The sequence below is a fragment of the Phyllostomus hastatus genome, unplaced genomic scaffold, assembly GCF_019186645.2.
Source record: "Phyllostomus hastatus isolate PE091 unplaced genomic scaffold, TTU_PhHast_1.1 phas_contig_17, whole genome shotgun sequence".
Lineage (NCBI taxonomy): Eukaryota > Metazoa > Chordata > Mammalia > Chiroptera > Phyllostomidae > Phyllostomus > Phyllostomus hastatus.
In genome coordinates, this window is record NW_025333664.1 from 15,865,581 (window position 1) to 15,872,266 (window position 6,686).

Below are 6,686 nucleotides of genomic sequence, written 5' to 3' on the forward strand. Positions count from 1 at the left end.
CGGCCTGAGTCGAAGCGCGGGATTCAGGAAGAGAGGAGTGGTCCGGGCTCGGGGGACCCAGAGGCTGGCGCACGGCGGCCCTTTGGAGAGGCCGGGCGCACCTCTCCCTGGACACAACCACGCGCGGCGTCTCCCCGTGGACAGCGGGCTATGTCAGCGGGGTCCCGAGGCTGGATGGGTCGGCACGTGTGGTCGCCTGCCCCTGGGGACCTTTCCCGCCAGAGCAGGAGCGCTCCCTGAGTCTGGCCGCTGCCTGCGGAGACCAAGCGCCGCCACGCGAGGGGGCGGCGCCCCCTTGCCGGGCCCCGAGGCTGGGTGGCGGGCTCTTTGGTGCAGGTTGTAGCTCCGGATTCCTGTCAAGGAGCCCCCGGGCAGACAGCCACCCGAGAGTCCAGAACCAACCGAAATCTCCCTGCCTGTCGGGTCACGGTGACCGCGGCCAACAACCTGCCAACGAGCCCCTCTCTCCCTCCGGCCTCGTCGTTGGCGCGCGAGCCCCAGGGAGAACGCTCCAACACCAGCCAGCCTCCCTGGACCAGCGCTACCTGCACCTGCCTCTCCAGTACCCCCTCCCCCCAATTATCTTAAGCCGCCCGCGGGTCGCCAAAGCGCCCCCACACACCCCCAGCCAGGCTGTCAGAGGCCGGGACCACCTCCCCGCCTCCATACTCATCCCCCGCCCGCGGGGTCCAGCCGAAGAGCGCAGCGGTGAGGCGGCGCCTCCGCGGAACTCACCCTCTCTCCCGAGCCCTGCCCGGGCGGCTCCGGGCCCCGGCTCTGTCTGTCCCCGAGCCGCAGCTGCCGGTGAGGCGACTGAAGCCGGGCTGCTCGGCCGACTGCCTCCGCACCGCCCCTCGGCTCCTCCCCCAAGGCGGGGCCTGCGCTCCCGGGAAGCGGTGGGCGCGCTCCGCCGGGTCCAGCTGGCTGGGGAGCGCACGGAAGGGTCCTGGCTCTCTAAGGATCGGGGCCCCTCCTTTGAACAGCTGGAAATCGAAGGCAGTAGGGACACGCCCAGACTTCGGAATAGTTTTCCTTATAGTCGTCCCCCTTTCCCGCCACCACCAGCACCATGAGCAGGGAAGCCCAGGACGGCATCCTTGCTCCCATTTAACAGAAGGGCACCACCAGGAAGCCCAGAGAGGGACACTAACCTGCTAAGGTCACACAGAGTTAGTACAGCGCCGGGAATTCCAGTCTCTTTCCTTGAGGGCCTGAGCAGCCCGAATCTGAAGGCTGCAGAGGACGTCAAGGAGACCGGCCAGCCCTTGCCCCGAAGGGGCAGGTCCCCCAGGTGGAAGGCGGAGAGAAGGAGCGAGACAGGGGATGGGGGGGCTGTGGCCTGCGACGTGGACTTGTGTCATTTCCTCTTTCTGGGAAGAAAGGAGGTGAGGCGAAGAAGGAAGGAAGTGGTCGTACCTCTGCTGACGTAGGCCATGACCTAGAAAGGGGCTGCCTCCCTGAGATTTAAGGCTAAAAATGGGGGGAATAATGTTTTAAGGCAATAACTCTGCGGCTTCTATCATTAAATTTAAGCCTCTTTCATGGGCTGAGAGCTCTGAGCTCCACCTTTTCTCTGCAAGACAAGGGATTTAACTACCTTCAGGCTGCTGTCAAGAGGGCCCTACTCCCCCCTCCCTCACAGGAGGAGGAGAGAAAGTTAACAAAGGGGAAAAATCCAGCGCACAGCATTCTCTGGAATCCACGCTCCTTGAGCACTGGCTGTCGAACAATGGAGTCCTCTTCTCCACAAAGGGCCTTGTTTCCTGAACTGTCTCAGCCTCCAGATTAGAGCCCTAGGGCCAGCCAGCCGGGTGCAGACAAGGTTTACGGTTTGGTGGGCTTAGGGGTTGTACCCCGTTAATTCAATTCCTGGCAGGCTTGTGTGAAGAACTCCTTTAGGTTATTACTAGCAATGTTGCCCTGAGGCTGACAGCATAACCTGAGTTCAGTGATGTTCTGCTTGCTAAGGAAACTCAGTGACCTTTCCTGGGGAGGGGAAAACCTCTGTGCTGGCCTTATCCCTGGCCCCCCACCGGATCCTCTGACAGACCCACCACCCATCTCCTGGCTCACTGCCAGCTCATTAGTAATCCAGCTGTGAATGGCACTGTTTCAGTAGGAGCAATCGGAGAGCAGAGGAGGTGGGGAGGGATTAAAATGATGTTTAAAATAACTCAGGGAGATCATGGTTCTCCACAGAACATTTCCATGCACTTGTCATGAAGAGCTGTGGGCTGAGGGGGCGGGACTTCATCTCTCCAAGGCAGGAGAACTCAGGAGTCTGTGTTCCTGAAACGCAGCCTTGAGGATGGGCCCAAATTCCTGGACCGTACTGTCCACTCACACCACTCACAGCGTTTGATACCAGAAGTCCAAGTGTGCTCAGAATAAGGTGGAAGACTCACACTTCCTGGTTTCAGAACTTACTCTGGTAACCAAGACAGTGTGATGCACATGTAAGGACAGACATACAGAGCAACGCAATAAACCTGAGAGTCGGATTATACAGTCTTACATTTACAACCAGCTGATTTTCAACGAGAATGACAAGACAAGTTAATGAAAAAAAGAAGCGTCTTTTCAACAAATGGTGCTGGCTGGGACAATTAGGTCCCCAGATGCAAAAGAATGAAGTTGGACCCCTTACCTCACATCACACACAAAAATGAGCTCAGAGTGAATCAGACTAAAATGTAGGAGCCAAAGCTGCAAAACTCCCAGAAGAAAACATAGGTGTATACAACGGCCTTGGAGTGAGTGATGGTTTCTTAGACCCAACCCCTAAAGCACAAGCAACAAAGGAAAAAAATAGACAAGTGGGGTTTCTCTAAAACAAAAAATCTTTGTGCTTCAAAGGACACCATCATAAAAAGTAAAGAGAGAACTTGTGTGCTAAATTGTGTGTCCCCCCAAATTCACATCTTGCTGTCCCGAACCCCAGTACCTCAGAATACAAACTGTATTGAAAGAGCTTTAAAGAGGTGATTAAACCAAACTGAGGTTCTTAGCATCCTAAGGACCCTCATCCAGTTGGACCCTAATCCAGTATGACTAGTGTCCTCATAAGGAGACGGGCATCAGGGATGCACACACGGAGGAAAGCCCTTGTGCAGACACAGGAAGAAGGTGGCCGTCTACAAGTTAAAGGAGAGAGGGCTCTGGAGAAACCAACTCTGCAGATACCTTGATCTTGGACTTCTAGTCTCCAGAACTGTGGGGAATAAATTTCTGTTGTTTAAGCCGCCCCACCTGTGGTATTTTGTTATGACAGTCTTTACAAACCAATGCAATAACCCACAGAATGGGAGGATACATCTGCAAATCACATATCTGATAAGGGACTTGTATCCGGAATACATAGGAAACTCTTACAATGCAATCATGAAATACCAAATAACTTGATTAAAAATGGATGAAAAATCTGAATAGATATTTCTCTAAAGAAAATATACAGCCCTGGCAGGGTAGCTTAGTCAGTTGGAGTGTCATCCCGATACACCAAGGCTTCAGGTTCAATCCCCAGTCAGGGCACACACGAGAAGCAACCAATGAATGCATGGATAAGTGGAACAACCAATCAATGTCTTCCTCCTGCTTCCTCTCTCTCCCCCTCTCTTTCTCTCAAATCAATATAAATACATACATACATTCATACATATATATGGCCAACAAGTACATAAGAAGATACTGAACATTATCAACCATCAAGGAAATGCAAATCAATACCACAGTGAGATACACTTTCACACTCACTAGGATGGCTATGATCAAAAAGACAGGCAGTAACCAGTGCTGACAAGGATGTTGCGAAACTGCATACGTTGCTGGTGGGGATGTAAAATGTTAAACGTAGGTTTACCAGATGACTCAGAAATTCCACCCCAGGTATATACCCAAAAGAAATAAAAGCATACATCGATGCATGAACTTGTACACAAATGTTCATGGTAGCATTAAGGATAAGAGCCAAAAAGTGGGAAAGCCCAAATGTCCATCTAATGACAAATGGGTAAATGAAATGTGGTACGCCTATGCAGCGCAAATTATTTGGCAATCGAAAGGAATGAAGGAGTCCTGATGCATGCCACCACGTGGATGGACCTTGAAAGCGTGCGCTAAGTGAAAGAAGTCAGATGCAAAGCCGCATATTGTGTGGCTCCCTTGACATGAAATGTCCAGTGTAGGCAAGTCTACAGAGACAGAAAGTAGACTAGTGACTGTCTAGCATTGGCAGGGGGTTGGAGAGGCGAGTGCAGAGTGACAGGTGAAGGGCACCAGTTTCCTTTTGGAATGATGAAAATGTTCTAAAATTGATTGTGGTAGGGGTTGCACAGTGATGAATATACCAAAACCATTGAATTGTACAGTTTAAATGGGTGAATTGTGCAGGGGGTGAGTGACATCTCAATAAAGTTTGTACCTCCCAAAAGTTAAACTATTCTCTGGTCCTTGAAAACAACACTGACCATGTCCTCCAAATCTCTCTCTTGCCCCCAGGCCATGCATGAGTAGCAAGTCCCCTTATACTGAGGCCATCTGTGATCTGTTAGATATTAGGGGACAGTCCACAGCTAACGAACACTCTAATAGACTATGGAAAATATTTGAGAATCTGAAAATAAATGGATTGGCCCCAACATATAAAATCTGGAACACTGATGTTTACAAATATAGAATTAAATATCTATATAACTTTAGGTCAACCAGTCAACTGCAATTCAAGTACTCAGAATTATGTATAAATTACATGGAAAATAGAATTTGATGAATTACATGGCTATTATGATGCAAGGCAAGGACTCTAGAATAAGGAAAGCCTATTCTTAGAGACTCTGGTATGTAAAAAAATAAAGAAGAGCTAATCCAGCTCTAAGGAATTTATTTTCATGGTTATTTAATGCCCTGGTTTTAATGCCAGCCAGTGGGCAAGTGCAGGGTTGGCTGCGTGCATTCATTCAACAAACAGTCCAATGCCTGGCCCAGGTAGGCCTTGAGAGGCGGCGGCTGCTGCTGGTGAAGATGTTGGTTGGCTCCAGGCCAGGCCCAACCAACAGATGTGCAGGAAGTGCCGAGGGCGCCCCAAGGCCCAAGTGAAAAGGAGCCAAGTGGGGCAAAGACATCCCAGGTAAGAACCCTGGCTCTGCCATGACCCCACTGGGCAGGCATTTCCCCTTCCGGAGCGTCCGTTTCCTGGTCTATAAAACTCCAATTGTACAATACTTGTGTGTATTTTTGTGTGCACGTTCCCCCATGTCTCCACGCTTTGGAGGGAAGTGACCTCTCTTCAACCTTTGTTGTGCACTCCCTAAAGAGCACAGGCTGAGCTGTTTGCACCCCCATCCGTGGTGCGGAGGGAGCACAGATGTTTGTGGGTAGCAGGTGCGCTCAGTCCTGTGATGCTGTGAGTTTAAGAGTAACTCGGTGGGGGCTGACAGATTTTCATTTTTATACTCAGTTTAGAGAGAACCCTCCTATCCCTGTGGCTCTCAATCTTGGCAGGACTTTGGAATTTCTTTCTTTGTTTTTTCTTTTAAGATTTTATTTATTTATTTTTAGAGAGGGAAGGGAGGGAGAAAGAGAGAGAGAGTGAAACATCAATGTGCGGTTGCTGGGGGTCATGGCCTGCAACCCAGGCATGTGCCCTGACTGGGAATTGAACCTGTGACACTTTGGTTCTCAGCCCGCACTCAATCCACTGAGCTATGCCAGCCATGGCTCAGGACTTTAGAATTTCAAAGGGACCTTTTAAAAGTGTTGATGCCCAGGCCCTACCCCGGACCATGCAAATCAGATTCTGGAGGTGGGGCTTGTACTTTCAAACACACACGCATACACACAGATCAAAAAAAACTCCCCAGCTGAGTTGAAAACGCAATGTGCAGCCAGGCCGAGGATCACCAGCTAAGTATGTGGCTCTCAAACTTCAGGAGCACAGAGTCACCTGGGGGAAGATAAGGGAAAAGGTGTGAAAAAGTGCTGCTTCCTAGGCCCATCCTTTGTACTCCTTTCTCATTCCTTGGTGTGGTACGGGGCCTAGGGCTATGCATTTTGACTGATTCCAAAGAGCCGCCTGTCTTAGCTCGTGCCCCCAGCTGCCCTGAGACCACCACCTCAGTACCTGGGCTTAAACAGGCTTTCCCAGGTTCCCTGAGGGGAAGAGTCACCTGAGGCCCTTCTTAAAAAATGCAGATTCCACTTTGCAACCACCAATATAATAATCAGTTGAGGAAGCAACGCTCCTCGACAGATGCAAAAGCCATTGAGAGGCTTGGGGTAACAGACCAGTCACATGGTTCAAAATGCCACACCACAGATTCTTTTGCGAATGAAAAAGGGGGAAACATACCACAGAGAGACCCCACAGCCTCCACTGGAATCGAGAGCTCAAACCCACATCAGCAGGAGCCGGGCAAGCAGACACTGCGGGCCTCCAATGGGGTGGATGCAGCATGATGGAGGCGAAATCTTCTCTGTCGGATTCTTGCCAAAAATACTTAACCTGATTTTAATCAGGAGGAGAATTGAGACTGATCTAGAATGTGGGGCACTCCACAAGCCTGGACTGTCTTTTAAAAAGTTAATATGTGTTTTTTTTAAGTCACGGAGTTAGTCTAAATTAAAAGAGTTAAAGGGATGTAAAACCTATGTGTGGGTATCAACCTCGATTAGATTGTGGATGGAAAAAG

General features: G+C 50.4%; 1 protein-coding gene across 1 annotated transcript in view; it reads right to left on the reverse strand.

Annotated features, from left to right (window-relative positions):
• PPP1R16B (protein phosphatase 1 regulatory subunit 16B) overlaps positions 1-884 on the reverse strand; it is a 90,367-nt gene extending 89,483 nt beyond the window's left edge. Inside the window, exon 1 of the mRNA XM_045832903.1 lies at positions 736-884. The gene's annotated coding sequence lies outside the window, so the exon portion shown is untranslated. The remainder of the gene's footprint in view (positions 1-735) is intronic.
• Between the last annotated feature and the right edge of the window lie 5,802 nt (positions 885-6,686).